The sequence below is a fragment of the Belonocnema kinseyi genome, chromosome 3 (genome assembly GCF_010883055.1).
Source record: "Belonocnema kinseyi isolate 2016_QV_RU_SX_M_011 chromosome 3, B_treatae_v1, whole genome shotgun sequence".
NCBI classification, from domain to species: Eukaryota; Metazoa; Arthropoda; class Insecta; order Hymenoptera; family Cynipidae; genus Belonocnema; species Belonocnema kinseyi.
The window spans coordinates 73,725,088-73,742,607 of NC_046659.1; the positions used below are offsets into that span (position 1 = coordinate 73,725,088).

General features: G+C 31.3%; 1 protein-coding gene across 3 annotated transcripts in view; it reads right to left on the bottom strand.

The window, feature by feature from the left end:
* Window positions 1-17,181, bottom strand: part of LOC117169223 — a 461,284-nt gene extending 444,103 nt beyond the window's left edge. For all 3 annotated transcript variants that reach the window (XM_033355482.1, XM_033355480.1, XM_033355481.1), the window contains exon 1: window positions 16,739-17,181. The gene's annotated coding sequence lies outside the window, so the exon portion shown is untranslated. The remainder of the gene's footprint in view (window positions 1-16,738) is intronic.
* Window positions 17,182-17,520: the final 339 nt, after the last annotated feature.

Consider the following 17,520-nt stretch of genomic DNA (forward strand, 5'->3'; position numbering starts at 1 on the left):
CCGAACCATCTTAACCGATTTCTTTCCCATGTGTCTACTAGCGTCTCTTCTGCACCACATTCTTTTAGAATTATCTCGTTACTTACTTTGTCCATTAGGGATAACATCGCATAATAATAAATAATTGGAATAAGAGAGCTTAAAATTTGGCACTTTAGCTTTTGTGAACTGTATCTTATGAAGATGACTTTTTCACCGAGTTTCAACTTTTCAGTTTAACGCAGTGGTTAGCACTCCCGACTGCTAGGAGTTAGATTTAGGTATAGATATGCAGGTTCGATACCCCGTAGCGTTAGAAATTTTATATGTAATATAATGTTTAAAAATATAATATATGTATTTACTCTAAACAGGACTATTAATATTTAAATTCAAAATATTTGCAATCAATTAATATCATACGATTGGAACCTGAATTATTTAAATCTAGTAAAGCGCTGATTAGCCCGGCCCGGGCCACGGTCGGGCTCCCCGGCCAGCTCCGGGCCATGCTTCATGGCCCATGGTCCCCGGCCACAGCCCGTCTCAAAGCCGGGCTCTCCAGCCGTAGAATGGCCAATCCCTCGACTTAAATTTCCACCCGGGTGCCTTAGAATCTTTTGAAATACTAAAAAAAAGATAATTAAATTTTTAACGAAATGATGAATTTAAAAAACAGATTTCAAATGAGAAAAACGTAAATAGAACCAAGAAAAGTCGCACTTTCAACTTAGTTATAAACATTAAAGCCAAAGAGATATATTTTCAATTAGATAGTAGAACTTTTTACCAAATAATTTGATTTTCCAGCAAACAAAGAGAAATTCTCAAAAAAAAATGTAACAGTTGGTATATCAACAAACATGTATGAAAATTCTACCAAAAGGGATGAATTTTGTATAAATTAGACGAACTTTCAACATTATACATGAATTTTAATTTTTTAATTTTTATCAAAAAAGTTAATTTTCAACTAAAAAGATACACTTTTATCGAAAAAAGTTGACATCTCTACGCAAACTAATCTTAAGATTAATTTTAAAAAAATTAAAAAGTGACATTTTAAACAAAACAAAAATGCAACATACATTTAGATTTTTATTCGAACAGATGACCTTTAAAGCAAAAAATTAAATTTTAACACTCTAGTAAAACTTCTACCCAAGTGGTTGAATGTTAAATAAAAAAAGGTCAATTTTCAACAAGATACACGGGAAAAAAATTCTTGAGGCAAACAAGTCAATCGAGAATATATTAAACTCAAAGAAAGTGTGCGCTAGGATTAGGTAAAACGTTTAGTTAGAAGAGTTAAACATTTAGTACTTTATGTAAAAGTAACTGAATTCTCGTAAATCAGTAATTTGGACAAAATTGCTATGTTCGAAAGTTGATTATTTTCGAAAGATTATGTATAACTGTATTATCTTCATATTAGAACAAAATTTAGTTGTTGTAGAAATATATTAACTTACAGTAGCCAATCTTTCGTCTGGTATCGCGAAAATGAATTTCCTTGAAATACTTGTAATGCATTTGGAGGTCAAGTTTGTTGTTTTTATCGCGTTTCTTGATATTTCAATATAGTTATCGCCTACAATCGAAACAAATTTAAATTATTATTACTGCATCATAAACTCCATTTAATATTAACATTCGCGCACATTTTAAGCGGTAAAAACCGTTTAATTGTCCAAAGTAAATCTCAACTGTCACTGCTCCCGATTAGACCGTCGCCATTTTATTTCGCTGCTCCCATAATGCACCGGCGCTCTTCCGATAATTGCTTCAGACACCTATTCTTAATATCTCTATTATAGCTATACTTATTAGGGGTTTGACTATACGATATCCCTGGTATATGGAAAATGGTCAAGGATATTCATTTTCGCTGATCCAGAGATCTTTCTAAATTCCTTCGTTCGATTTCGACTAAATGTTTAGCTATAATAAGGAATAATATCCCTGTCACAGCTCAATTTTTTTACCGTGTAGTTGAACTTTCAGCCAAAAAGGTTTTAACTCAAATAATGAATCTTTAACAGGAATAGTTAAGTTTTTATTTTAAAAAAAATAATAATATTCAACCAAATCGATGAATTTTTAACAAAAATAATAAATCTTCAACCCATTTGTTAAATCCTCAACCAATGAAGATTAATTTTAAATCAAATGATTGCCCTTTTATCCAAAAAACATGAAATTTTTACTAAAAGTCTAAAACTAATTAATTTTTAAACCTAATACCCCTCCCCTCACTACATCCTTCACCCTTCCACAATATTTTTCCTCCCTTAATTCGACCTCTCCTCGCTTCTTCTACCCTCATCCCTACTTCCCCTCTCTGCCTGTTATGCACCCACAGTTTACGAAATTCTTAAAATTTAAGTCCAAGATTCAAATCCAACGGAAATGGTTGATGCGACACTGATTGTTTACGTTTGGACTCCTCGGACTTATGTTGAAGGCCACTGCAAGCTAACCTCGAAACCTTAATTATATCGAGACTTGAGTTTATAAGGGGTTCTGTCCGCAGCTACGAAACCCTAAAAAATAATAAAATAATAACCAATGAAATTCCCAGATTTGGAGATTTTCCCTGATATAAGGCCATTCTGGGCCACCCTTAACGCTCTTGAAAATAGATCCTATTTTTAATCAAAAGTATTTTTTTTTAATTAAAAAAGTCTTATTGTAATAAATTCCAAGAACAGGTATAATTGATTAAACTAGAAATAAGGAAGTGATTAGAGCGTGAGTATATTGAGTATTCAATAATTAATCTCTATCCAACCGGTTCGAGACAATTGATCGAGAACATTGCACTTGCTCGAAGGTTAGGAATATCACGACGGCCGTTAGCGTAGGTGTAACATATTGTTGTTTCCAATTTGCTTTTACCCGATAGGGCGTGAAATAAATCGTGCATTGCCAGTGAAACGTTCCATAGTGTGTAATATTATTGCCTCCAGCTACGTTAGAATACACAGACTCTATTAGTTCTGATTCTCAAACATATATCAACCTAAAACGAGCTAATTAATTGAAAAATCAACTTGCAAGTTTAAAAAAATATTAAACTGAAAAATATACTATAGAAATTAAAAATGAAGGTCTTCCATATTTTAACCTTTCAAAGCATTAAGTTTCATTATTATCAGTGGGGTATATTCGCAACCTGGCACGCCCTGGAATCGCACAGTGGGGGAAAAAAAGATCTTTTTGGTTCAAAATAACGTACAGCCCACAAATATTGGTCGATTTGGAAAAAAGATTGAACAAAATGCTGATGAGATTTCTAAGAGAATTGCTAGTCTGACTTTTAAATCAAGCTTTCAATTTTTGTTTAAATAAACAAATATGACGAAAAAAATTGCCATTCTTTCTATTGGACGTTCCCGGTGCTCATTAATAACAGAAAAATGGTTGAAATCACCTAAATTTTGTAGAGTAAAATTAGTTAAAGATATTGCAATATTATATAATAAAAAAGCAAATTATTTGTTAAAAGTATCTCTTCTAGTATTTTCCATAATTTTACGTTTTTTTAAGTTATATTTCAGGAAATTTCGATAAAAACTATGCAATGATAAAACAATTTCTTTTTGGAAAAATTATTGTCAATAGTATAAAAAAATTGAATATACAAATGCATTAATAAGGCCTTTTTCGACAGAAAAATGTTGTTCTTTTCGATGTCAACTTTGTTATTTAGGAAATGCACTATTCGAACATTTGTCGAAGAAGAAATTTGTTTTTGTCAATGCCAGTCCTTTCATTTGGAAACTTAATGATAATTATAGTAACATTCATAATTAGTTGATGAGTTAAAGTTGAATTAAGTTTCCAAATGAAAGGAGTGACATTGACATTAACTGAAACTTTGTTTTCAATGTCAAATTTTTTAGTTGGGAACTTCATGATAATTTCAGTAAAATTCATAATTTGTTGATAATGTTTATATACACTTTTAAAACAAATTTAATAAACAAATGCATTATTCGGGCATCTACCGATAGGGCGTTTTTTTCGACGTCAGTCTTTTTCACTGGGAACTAATGAAAATTTAATTAAAATTCATAGTTAGTTGATAAATTTTATGCTATTTTGTTAAAACTGATAAAAATGTGCATGATTTGGGTATTTGTGGACGTAGAAGTTTTTTAAGTCAGTTTTTTCAGTTTAAGTTTCCAATTAAAAAGGCCGACATCGAAAACAAAATTCCATCGACAGATCCCCAAATAATGCATTTGTTTATTAAATTTGTTTGGAAAAAATGACATTTATTAACTAATTATGAATTTTGCTGAAATTATCATGAAGTTCCCAATTAAAAGTTCTGAAATCGAAAAAAAGGAATTCTTCCATCAACAGATATTTTGAAATATAATTTAAAAAGTTGACATCGGAAAAATCAAATTTTCTTGTCGGCAAATGCCTGATTAATGCATTTTTTTAAATCACAAAGTTCATTAACTTATTATAAATGTTGCTGAAATTATCACGAAGTTCCTAATTACAAATGTGGACATCGAAATAAACCAATTTTGTTGTCGATAAATGCCTGATTAATGCATTGTTTATTACATTTTATAAAAAAAAACATAAAATTTATCTTCTAATTATGAATGTTGCTGGAATCGACATGAAGTGTTTAACTGAAAGGACTGGCATTAACAAAAAATTATTTTTCTGCCGACAAAAGCCCGAATAATGCATTTGCTCTTTCATTTTGTTTAAAAAAATCATAAGATTAATCAACAACTGAGGAATTTTCCTGAAAATGCCACAAAGTTCCTAATTAAAGAAATTGATATCGAAAAATGCCTGATTAATGTATTTGTATATTAAACTTGTTTATAATATTAACAATAGCAATATCAAGAAAAAATTGCTTTGACATTATATTGTTTTTATTGACGAACACCGGGAACGTCAAATAGAAAAAATGGCCATTTTTTCGTCATATTTGTTTATTTATCAAAAAATTTAAAGCCCCATTTAAAAATCAGACACGACATCTCTCTTAGAAATCTTATCAGCTTTTTTTCAAATTTACTTTGCCCAAATCGGTCTATGTTTGTGGGTTGCACGTTATTTTAAACAAAAAAAGTCGTTGATTTCCCAAGGTCCGTTAAGTTGGCAGGACCAAATTGAAAAAATTAACTGAAAACTTATAGGGAATTTAGGACTCATTTAGGGCTAATTTAATGCCCCATTGCCAAATTTAATGCTCTTTATTTAAACAAAAAAAACCGGTGGTCATGCTAGCTTAAGGTTAAGCTAGCAGGACCAAACAGAGAAAGAAACGACTTAGGCATTATTTCTTTCCATAATAATTTAGGGCTCATTTAGGGCTCACCTAATGCCCTATTGTTAAATTTAATGCTCCGAAATTTTTCAAAAAAAACCTGTGGTCATGCTATCTTAACGTTAAGATAGCAGGACCACACAGAGAAAAAAACGTCTCAGGCATTATTTCTTTCCACAACAATTTAGGGCTCATTTAGGGCTCACTTAATGTCCTATTGCCAAATTTGATAGTACGCATTTAAAAAAAAAACCTGTGGTTCTACTATCTTAACGTTAAGCTAGCAGGACCACACAGAGAAAAAAACGACTTAGGCGTTATTTCTTTCTATAATAATTTAGGACTCATTTAGGGCTCACTTAATGCCCTATTGTCAAATTTAATGCTCCAAAATTTTTCGAAAAAAAACCTGTGGTCGTACTAGCTTAACGTTAAGATAGCATGACCACAGGTTTTTTCGAAAAATTGCAGAGCATTAAATTTGACAATAGGGCATTAAGTGAGCCCTAAATTATTGTGGAAAGAAATAAATGCCTAAGTTGTTTTTTTCACTTTGTGGTCCGGCTAGCTTAGCTTTGAGATAGCATGACCACAGGTTTCTTCGAAAAATTTCGGAGCATTAAATTTGACAATAGGGCATTAAGTGACCCCTAAATGAGCCCTAAATTATTGTGGAAAGAAATAATGGCTGAGTCGTTTTTTTCTCTGTGTGGTCCTGTTGGCTTAACGTTAAGCTAGCATGACAACCGGTTTTTTTTTTTTTAATAAAGAGCATTAAATTTGCCAATGGGATATTAAATTAGCCCTAAATTCCCTATAGGTTTTCAGTTCATTTTTGCAATGTGGTCCTGCCAGCTTAACGAACCTGTGGATGAGTCGCCAGGCCGCTTTCTTGTAGCATAATAAATTCTTCTGGTTAACATTCAAATAGCTATTCACACCGTATTAATAATTTAATTATAAGACGCTGTAAAACTCATTTTATGTCAGCAATATGTTATAAAAATGTACATATCCATGGATCATAGAATATATTATGATTCGGAATTTCCTGTCTAGAGTAAATCATGTTTGTGGAATTTTCCTAACTTGCAACTCGATTCTGTTGATGCATTCATGATAAATGGCGCAGATAATCTATACTGAAATCACAGAATTATTTTCCAATCAAATACGTTGTTTTTTAGGGGGATACACTCATCTTGCCGATTCGTCGAAACATTTTTTTGAAAAAGTTATACATATTTCAATTTAAAAATCTGCATATGCTGATTATCAAAAAATGGTCCAAATTATTATTAAAAGTGCGATACTCTTTAATATAATATAGGTATTTGACTTTTTTGTGATTCTGATACAGTTTCTTGTTCTCTTTCGAAAATCAATGGAAAATTTCAAAAAGCTCAAAAGTTCGAATTTAAAATTCCATCGTTTTTTTTCTTCATTTTTTTTCTAGGTAAAAAATGGCAATCATGACAATATGTGAATCAGGGTACAACCTTAGTGAGAAGAGACGTTTTTTTCTGAAAAAGGGAAATTCTAGTTTTTAGCCATAACGATACAAGAAATCGAAGAACAAAATATGTCCTCTGAAAAAGTTCCAGAGAAGTGTCTCTTGACACTTTTTTCTATCTCGCATTAATTTCAAAATCTTTACGAAAATATTTATAAAATCCTTTGAGCTTTTTTCAACAATACAATTTAATGGTCTCTTAATTTTTTCTAACTGAATTATTTTTCCAGAAAAAGGTTTTTACAACTGTTAAAATATGTCCTTTTTATTTTTTATCACAGCATAAAATCGTATTGTTAAGAAAAGGAAAGAAAACTTTAAGGATTTTATACATATTTTCGTAAAAATCTCGAAAAGAAAAAATGTTTTGCTTTTTACGTTTTTCATATCTTGTATTGTTTTGGCAGAAAATGTGGGCCGAATTTTATTTTTTTGGTCCGATTTTGACTTTTTTTATTAAAGCTGTGTGAATTCTGTCAATACCTTTTAATTGTTCAAATATAAGAAATAGTTGCTTGGTGTGCTTCAGTTGTAACATTTTTAAGACTCCTAAACAAATAAAGACACAATGAAAATTTTCGTTGTTCAAAATACAATGCAACAAATTTCACACCATTAGATTTCTGTGTTTTGAAGCTTTTGATTTATTTCTGAACTATGTTTAGTACCCAGATTATATTTTATCTCTTGACTTTCATTTGTCAAGAAAAAGAAACCAAAATGCGCTACATAGGAGAGAAATAATACTGAAAATAAATTATCTTCTTGTAAGAACCATATGTGGAAAAATGATAAAACATCCGATCTCAGCTGCTGTTACTAGTAATATATAAGGGTGCCAAGAAAGCTCAATTTCGCCTTTCAATCAAATAGGCTTCAAATTACTCAATATTGTATATCAAACAAATATGAATTTCATCTATAATAAAGGTTAAAAATTACGTTAACCCCCCCCCCCGGGGGGGGGGTTGATCCATACGTAACATTGCACATGGAAAATATAAATGTAAATACATTTTTTTTAATATAATTAAAAAAATAAAAGTTAATGATTTCTTTTGACAAATAAAGCATCTGTATACAGACCTTACACTCTTGTCCTTACTCTAGACTTTTCCCATTTTTGGTAGAAGATTGATTGCTTTTAGTTTAAAATGCAATTACTTACTTGAAAATTCTAGTATTTGAATGAAGATTGATCTATTTCGTTAAAACTTCGCTTTTTTAGCTGAATATTTAAATAATACGTTTTTTCTATATATTCGTTAAAGGTTAAATAATTCAAAACAATTTGTTTTTGAAAAATCAATTTTCTTAACTAAAAATTGATCTATTACATTATTGGTTAAAAGATGAAATTAGAAAATTAGAAATTCAAATTTTCGCTTGAAGATCAATTTTATTGTTAAAAAATAGTATTTTTTGGTTGAAAATTATGCTTCTTGAATTTAAATTTATCTACTTGATTAAAAGTTGAACTAATTTGTTGAATATTAATTTTATTAATTTAAGATTAATCTATTTAGTTGAAAATTAGTAATTTTTAGGTTGAAAATCAATTCTTTGAACTACAAATTTTGTAGAAAAATAGCCTTTTGTGCTTCAAAATTCAACTTTTTTCTTTTTGGGTTCAAAATTCATTTTTTGGCTGAAAATTCATATTTTTCGATTAAAAATTCAATTGTTTGGCCGCGAATTCGCATTGTTGATGATTCCACTATTATGTTGAAAATTAATTTTTTATGGAATTGAACTGTTTTTATTTTCTTATTTTTGGAGTATCAAACACTATATTTCTCCTCAAGAATTAATCTTTTTGATCGAAAATTAATTTTTTTGTTGAAGTTTGAACTTCTTGGATGAAAATCTATTTCTTTTTGTTGAAGATTCATTATTTGACTTGAAAACTCAAGTATTTTGTTAAAAATTTATTTATTAAAAAAGTCAACTTTTTTGTTAAAAGCCATATTTTTAGTCGAAAACTCTTCAATCTGTATTGAAAATTCATATTTTCCAGTAGAAAAGATTCGACTACTTGGTTATAACATTCGACCATTTGGTTTCCGAAATTCTAGTATTTTGTTATACAATCAACTTTTTTTTTTAATTTATCTCGTAGGCTTAGAAATTCAACTATGTTTGATTGTTAAGGCAACTGATTAGTGAAAAATTAAGTTTTTGGCGCCTTGAAAATTTAGCTATTTTATTGAAAATAGTCAACAGTGAATTTGATTTAAAATACTGTTCACCTCGAAAACGCAACTCTATCATTGAAAATTAATCTCTTTTGGTAGAAAATTAATACTTGTTTCGTTAAAAATTTAAGTAATTTTTCCAAAACGCCCCTATTTGCCAGTTTCAAAAAATTACATTTGCACGTTTTGTGTTTTATTTTAGCCGTTTATCAACCAAAGAACTGAAGACAAATGTTGACTAAAAAGGGGTAGAGGTGCGTATTTGTGACGTCACCCTGTGGGGCCCAATTTTTGTGTGACGATCGTTGACAAAGAAGGGAAGGGATGGAAATTGTTAAAAATATAATAACGTATTTTTTTAACCACGCCTAAGCAAACTGCATTAGCATAAAATAATTATAATACACTTAGAAGAGCCACAGTGGTATTTAGCAGATTTCCACTCTCCTGAGTAAAATTTATAGCAAAAAAAATATCTACTTTCGCAACGACCTATTTCTGAGGTAGAAAGAAGTTAAAGCAGGGGAATGTAAGGACCTCGGTGAGGATGGAATTCCTGGAGTGCTTAGGGGGATAATAAATATATGTACGCGTTCGAAGATTTCCTCTGACGTCGACCATGCACTCTCAAGCGGTATATCTACGGGTCGTTGATATCACGCCTCATGTTTTCGCAGATAAAAGCATTATATATGTATACTCCTCTGTTTAAAGCATTGAGCTCCGTCTATAATTATTGACAGATGCGACTGACTAATAACTGTAATGGTCAGGCCGTGCTCTCCATCAAGCCGCCAGGCGTGTTCCTAGCCCTGATTCCAGTTTTACAAAGGCAAAGAATGCTGACTCGAACAACGGAAAAATGAAGCTTATTATCTCAATCGGAAAATATCTGTTCGTGACATTTTTTATTCGCGCCCATTCGAAACGCTGCGTCTCTTTTAATGGAAAATTTAATTAGATTTCGTTCATGTACAATTATTTTTCAAAACGCTGTAACTTCAAATTCAATCAGAAAACGATTTGGTTCAATCAAACAAATTTTCATCAGTTCAATAGTACAATATGGTTATTATAGGGACAATAAAATATTTGGTTGATCCAACTAAATTTTTTGATTATTTTAACCAAATCGTTTGGTAGATGGAGTATTTGGTTGATTAAATGAATTTATTTTCGTACATTTCTAAATTGATGGTTTGAATTTAAGAGGGTTCTAATTAGAATCTAGAATCTCGAGTCTGTTTAAAATTCCCTTAAATAATTTGAAATATCAGTTTAGGAATGACTGAATTTACCCCACATTTCTAAAACTACCCGTTTTGACGGTACTCTAAATAAGTTCATATTTATAAATATGTACCTTATCGGACGAAACATTTATTCAATAAAGACACAGGTTGAAAAATCAAATTCTTTGCTAAAGAATTCTGAAAGTGCAAAAACGTTCTTTTATACAAGAAAAAAAATAATTTAGAAATATTAAAAAATTAGAGAATATCTTTTGCTTCTCCTTAAAAATTGAAAAAATTTTTCATTATTTGCATATGTTTCAATCTAATTACTTTTTCACTTTTTCTATTAAAATTAAAAAAACATATTTATAAAGCTAAGGTAGTAGTCGCAAATTCAAAAAATGTCCAAATCGAAAAAAAGTGAAATAAATTATCCACGTAAAAAGCGTTTTCCGAACCTGAAAAGATTCTCGATAGTTTTATCAATGCACCCTTAAGAAATAAACGAAAAGACAATTTTATTTTTCTAAATATACAAAAAATTCCCTATCATTCTTTCTCCCATACAATACATTTTAAAAAAATCCCATAATTGAAATTTTTATATGGATCGAAAGCATTCCAAATCAGGCAGGTTCTAGACTCAAAATTATTCTACACTTAATTAGCTATTATCTGACACGTATATTTCCGATTCCAAAGGAAAAATGTAGAATGAAAAAAAAGTTACAAACAATATTCCTAACTTCGTGGAAAACATTATTGTCAAATATTATTTGAACGTTGACCTTTATTTTACAGAAATCACTAATTAGCTCTTTCAAATTCTATAGTTTTTGACCCAATTTAAATATTTGAATTATTATCTTTTCAAACTTAAAAGAGTTTTCGGCCCTATTTCGTAATCAATCGAAAAATAGAAAGAAAATTAAAAAATGGCGATGCTTTGTTAAAAAATATAATAGTCGATTTTTACAACAACAAAAAAACTGATATATTTTCGTAAAATTTGATCGCGTATAAAAAAGATATCCTTTAAGCTTCATTGTTTACATGAAAAATTTGAAAATTTAATTTTTAGAACAAAATTCCCCTGGCTTAAAAAATGGGTTAACCCATATAACCTTGATAGGATGCCTTCCTTAAGCAGGAACTTGAAAGAAAAATATTGCAAAAAAGTGAGCTTTTTAGAAAGTCTTATCATATTTTCAAAATTCGAAGATGAAATACAAAAGATTTTCTGCAGAACCTCACCTACTTTATTTTTTTCAATATTCAAAAAAACATTTTTTAAAGTTCTTGGGCTCATTTTAAATGAATTTTTTAACTTTAATTACTAATACAATATTTTCCTAAGTTCTGAAGGTATCCCTAGAAATATTTTCATAGATTATTTCCTAGATCAAACTTGGTGCAAAAAATCGCAAGATTTCAAAAATGTGTAGGTACAAACATGGTAGCAAAAACCATTATACATAATATTCTAATAAATTTTAATAGTATTCATAAAAACATTGTTTTCAATTTTTGGCAATTGTGTGGTGAGTAAAGGCTGCGTCTAGTCGTCCCGAATTTCGGGACAAATATCATTTTTTTCATATTGGGCTAGTCATCCCGAATTTCGGGACGACTAGCCGGAAAATGAAAATAAATGCTAGTCATCCCGAAATTCGGGACGACTAGCCTATTTCTACCATTTGGCTGGTCGTCCCGAAAAGGATGCATTTTATAAAATTTATCCTTTTAACTAAACAAAAATTATCAAAAATGTTAGTCATACCGAAATTCGGGACAATTAGCCTATTTTCACCATTTAGCCAATCGTTCTGAAAAAATGCTAATAGTGCAATTAGAGTAGATAAAATATAGTGATTTTCAGACCTCGGCCTCGCACTATTTTTCAGCCTTATCATCATTAAACTTTTATTTCAATATGATAGAAAACACTAATTCCGGTTAATCAATTTATACAGTATTATCATGAAATAATCTTCGTTCCTGTAACTAATGTAATTACTTTGACTAGTCACAGGGGCGCCTTCCTGCCCCCACGAGGCGTTGGAAAAGGGGCAGGGGTGTGATCTTACATTATTTCTGTGACCAGTCACAGGGGTGCCTTGCCGCCCCTCATGGGGCGTTAGAAAGGGGGTAGGGGATGTGACCTTAAATTATTTCTTTGATCACACACAAGGCCGCCTTTCCCCTTATCAGATATTGGAAAGGTTTATGGGTGTGACTTATATTATTTCTAGTAGCAAGTCTTATTTAAAAAAATTCTAAACTTTTTGCCAAGATATTCCTTATTTTCAAACAAAAAAAAACTAGAACTTTTGGTGAATTTGTATTAGTAACTAAAATAAATAAAGAAAAATATAAAATTTTCATAGTTTTGTCAAGCTTCAAATGATAAAAGTAAGATCCAATCCTAGCGCGCGGAAATCATAGGGAGGTTTCGAACGAACTTAAGACTACGGTGACACAGAGCAAATATATAAATTGATTTGGATGAGTTAGAGCTTAAAGGACTACATTTTCTAAAACATAACCTTACTTTTAGTTTTATTCGTTTCTGAATTTTTTCTAGGGACAACTAGCAGTTTTCATAATCTTTGGCTTACTCAAAATGAGTAAAAGTTTAAAAATACATTATTTTCGGGACGACTGGATAAATAGTGAAAATAGGCTAGTCATCCCGAATTTCGGGACGACAAGACACTTCGGTGAGTAAAATCATTATTTAAAATTTAATTACTTTTTTTAATTTGAATTTTTAAAATCTATTGTACTATTTTGACTTCTAAACCAAATTTTTTAACATATTTAAAAAAAATTGATATGTAATAATAAGCGAAGTAGTAGGTCATAGGCTTAGCATACTTTTTCGAAATTTCAGGACCTTTTCAGATTTTTCATGTCCCGTATCAACGTTAAACACTGTAGTTCCACGATAGCTACATAATTTCCATTTTCACCGAATTAAAAAGTATTGGGAATGAATATCAACGATTCCAAGTGAAAATTATTTAAAAACTGGAAAACTTCTTGTTTTCAAATGTAAACCCTTAAAAAATATTTTACAGGATGAAAGAAAAAAGTTGTCTACAATAGGTTTTCAAATATAAAATTATCATAAAATTAAAGAAGCACGTGTTTCCTGAGAACTAGCAACAGAAAATAGATCATTTTTAACATTTAAAATCTCACGAATTTGTTACATGAATTGAACATGAAATAAAAAATGTAGGTTTTAAGCTTCACAAATTTAAAACTAAACAACTTTTAATTAACAATTAATTTTAGAAACTTCGGAACTTTGAAAAATGAACTACTTACAAGAAGATTTCAGTTTAAAGAAGTTTTTAGTCGGGAGAATACGTATCACGCGATGCAGGTAATGATATCTATTTTTGTGAGCTACTTTACGCTCACTTTTCAGATCAGAAAATTTGATAGCATTTTGATATCTAATTTTATCCTCTCCTGCATTAATTTAACGTCGTTTTAAAGCAAACATGAAAGCTTCCGCTGACCTGGACTCGCCAATAGACGCCAGTAGTGCAAACGCAGGCTGCAAACTGACACGCATGCAGACTTTGCCATATCGAGAAAAAAAATAAACTGATCTTACAACACAGCGGTAGACACAGCATATTACGTATGTTCCGAGAGCTTATTTGCCTATTATGAATTGCTACGTGTCTCGACATAGTACAAACTGTAAAGCAAGAGACGAAGATAAACGTTAAGATGATTGCCCTTAGGGTTCATTTTTCCTTTTACAACTCAGCGAGTGTCGCCTTTATTTCAAGCTCGAATCCAAGTCTCTTTTAAATGGAATGCTTTGAGCTCTCCGAGAAAATAATCATATTTTGGCATTTTAGTCTCCATTTCCGATCCAGTAATTTGATTGAAAGAAAAATTGCATTTTCCGTTTGCAGAAACTCTTTGAGAAAATTGATTGAAATAAAGAGCAAGCAAAAAGGTAATAAAATAGGAGAATTGTTTGAGGAAACATGTCTTTTACATGTTTTTTGTTACGTAAAGTCAATTAGTCGTGAGATCATGAATTATTTATTAGAAAATCAAGTGCGTTTTCTTGTTACAAAATCACTAAGACAGGTCAAATCCATTTCTAGAAATAGTTAATGCTATGCAGTACCGTGTAAAGGCCGGAAGAAGCGTTTCCTCGCTTCCAACATTTTATCCACTCTTAACTATTGCTTATCTCCATATTCCCAGAACAGCATAAATACATTACAGAATTGTTTGCTTTTATGATTCTTCCATTTTTGATGTGAAGGAAAACCTTATTTTTTTTGAACTTTTCCATGTATATAAAGAGCTTTTTAAAATAAAAATTGAAAATGCACGTGTCAATGCGTTTCCTGGTATTTGTGTGAGAAGCAAACTCAGCTTCGAGCTAAAACGCATGATTTTACGTAACGCACAAATACACATATGTATGTTGTATAAAGATGTCAGGTTAGGTCATGCTCAACGCTGAGTTGACTGAGAAATAAGCAGCCTTTGAATTTCCGGCTTTTCTGATCATTTCTCCACTTTCTTGAAACTCGGCTCCAAATAATTTGGTTGACTAATGTTCCACAGCAAAGTTCTATTCGCCAGGGAATATTGCGGAAAGCAAGGTTATTAATCGTTTTTCATTTTTCATTCGGAAATCTCTTAAACGAGATTAGGAAATTGCAGTTTCATCGATTGTTCATCTGTTCCTGATTTTGTAGATGGAATAGGTGAGACGAAATCTGTAAACGTAAAAAATTGCGTGATTGATGATGACTTAGTTTTTCGCGAAAGCATACATTTTAATGGAAGGAATAAATATTCATTAAGATTGTTGCCAATTTTTAGGAATTTCAAATCAGTTTTTGTCCAAAATATATACATCGCAAATCATATTTCACTGATGTGACAAATCCTCAGTATTGAGTATTGAAATCTCCTGAATCAGAAAAAGGGGATTGTCTCTATTGACCCAGATAGATATGCCCCATACACTGTATCGCGTACTAAAGTTTCTTTACAATTCTTTTATGACACTTTATGGTTCATTCTGATGCCCTTTTTATAGTTTTCTAGGGGTGTAAATTGCGTTATAGTCGATTCAAAGTTTCTAAACATTCTTAAGGATTTCGGAGTCAGTAAAGTCATCTGAACATACATAAAAAAGAACACAAAACATTTGTAGATCGATTCATGTTCGTAGAGCACTATTTCACTATTGTAAATTCCGAATTCTATTTTATTTTTTGTGTCAACTTCAGTATCTCGATCTTAATCTTCAATAGACTTCCGCAATCCTTTTCAGCTGCTGATATAGTAGTGCCTTTTTCATAACTTGTTTTTCTAAAAATGTCGAATCCAATTGCTAATGTTTGTTATTCTTCCTTTTGAAATCTTTGTACCGTGTCTTCTTAGATAATATTACGATTTGGTCCTATAATACTATAATTCCGTTGTTTTTTTAATCTTGTATGACTTTGGATTTCAGACAGCTTTAACCCCATTAGATTGTTAAATATTCTTCTTTATGTCCTTTGTATGAGTGTAAATATATTCAAATATAAATATGTCTTAATTGAGTTATGTTTTAAAAATAAATGGTAGTCTCTGTTTGGCGAGCTCTCAAGTGAAGATTATTATTTCTTCGTATCATTAATTCGAAGCCTATTTACTAATGCTGTAAAACTTGAATGCCAGTTTTTCAACTGATGATCTTGACTCGAAATCCGATCACTGACTTATTTACTTGTGTTTCGCGTCACTGAATTGCAACCTTTTGACTGATAAATAATATTGTTTTCGTCATCTAGATTGTATCTTTATTCAGTTAGATTAATAAGTTTAAGTAGTTGAAGAGCGTCACGTCACGATCATCGTCTTATTCTATAGTATGACCTCTTTGACGTTGAAAGATTTATGAACTTCGATAATACAATGAGCAGGATTCTTATAAACTGTCTTAAACTGAACTAGGTGGATATTTCAGACGCCTCATTCAATTATAAGCTATTATGTTATTTATTAAACAATTTTTGCATGCTCTGAACCAAAATCGATTTTAACCATGCAAATAAAAGTAGAAATAATTGAGTATCAATTACTCAAAATAGTATTGGTGAAAGCGCAACGTTATGCTCATTTAATTAGTCTCATTGTCACTCCTGACCCAAATTGACATTTGTGATTAATAATAATCTTTGAAACCATTAAAATAAGTATTTACATTTATCATTTATAAACCTTTTATATTACATCAGTTTTAGTCAATATTGCTTAATGCTCTATTACATAATTGATAATCAAACAAACATACACCCTTTATTCAGACCAACTCAATCCATAAATTATTCATTCAGAGGTCTTCAAACTCAAACGTAGAATATTCCCCATTGCCTAATTATACCTTAATCTATCAACTTTTAAATCTTTCAGTTTAAACAAATTATCTAATGATTAAATAATTACTTAATAATTGTTTAAAACTCACCATGGAGTCGATCCAATCACCCTTGAATCCTAGATCTGACGAAAAGTGTGTCACTCTCTTTCCGGTTCTTACACCCAATAACCATCAAATTAACACTCACGAGAACTTTTACAAAAGGTTAGGTGGTATGCAGAATCGATTCTTTGTTTTTCTCGGCAGAACCTCGTTATCGCTATCGCTCGCGGTGATTAGGCGTCCTTTTCTATTCAAGCGGAAAAGCAGTTGGTGCCGTCGAGATCAAGCGATAAGAAAGAAAAGAGGTGGAGGGGGACCAGAGGCAAAATTAAGTTCTCAATGGATAAAAAAACAGTACGCGAGTTTCTTTTTTGACACTACGACGGGCAGACTGAGGACGATGACCGAACTGTCAATACAGAACACACACTTCCCCCGAGAACTTACAACCAGACACGCACGATTGTTCGCGAACTCCCCACTTACACACGATTTGTTTCTCTGATTAAGTTTCCTTTTTTAATTTCAATATCACTCCCGGAAATCGAGCACTTTCTTCTTCAAACTTATACTTTTAAATTCTCCATCAGGCTCGCTCCCGTGGTTTTGTTAACTTATCAGCCGGCGACTTCACATGACACTTGGCAAGTGATCGCCGATTGGAAAGCGATTGGGAGAGAGATCAATCTGGAATTGAATTTGAAACTGGAAATCGCGAAAGGGAGTGTCGCTCTTAGATTTGAATTTTTGAAATCAGAAACTCCTTGATGTTCCTGCTCAGGATCCGATCGAGCAGGCACTGACCCCAGGAAAGTGAGACGAGGATC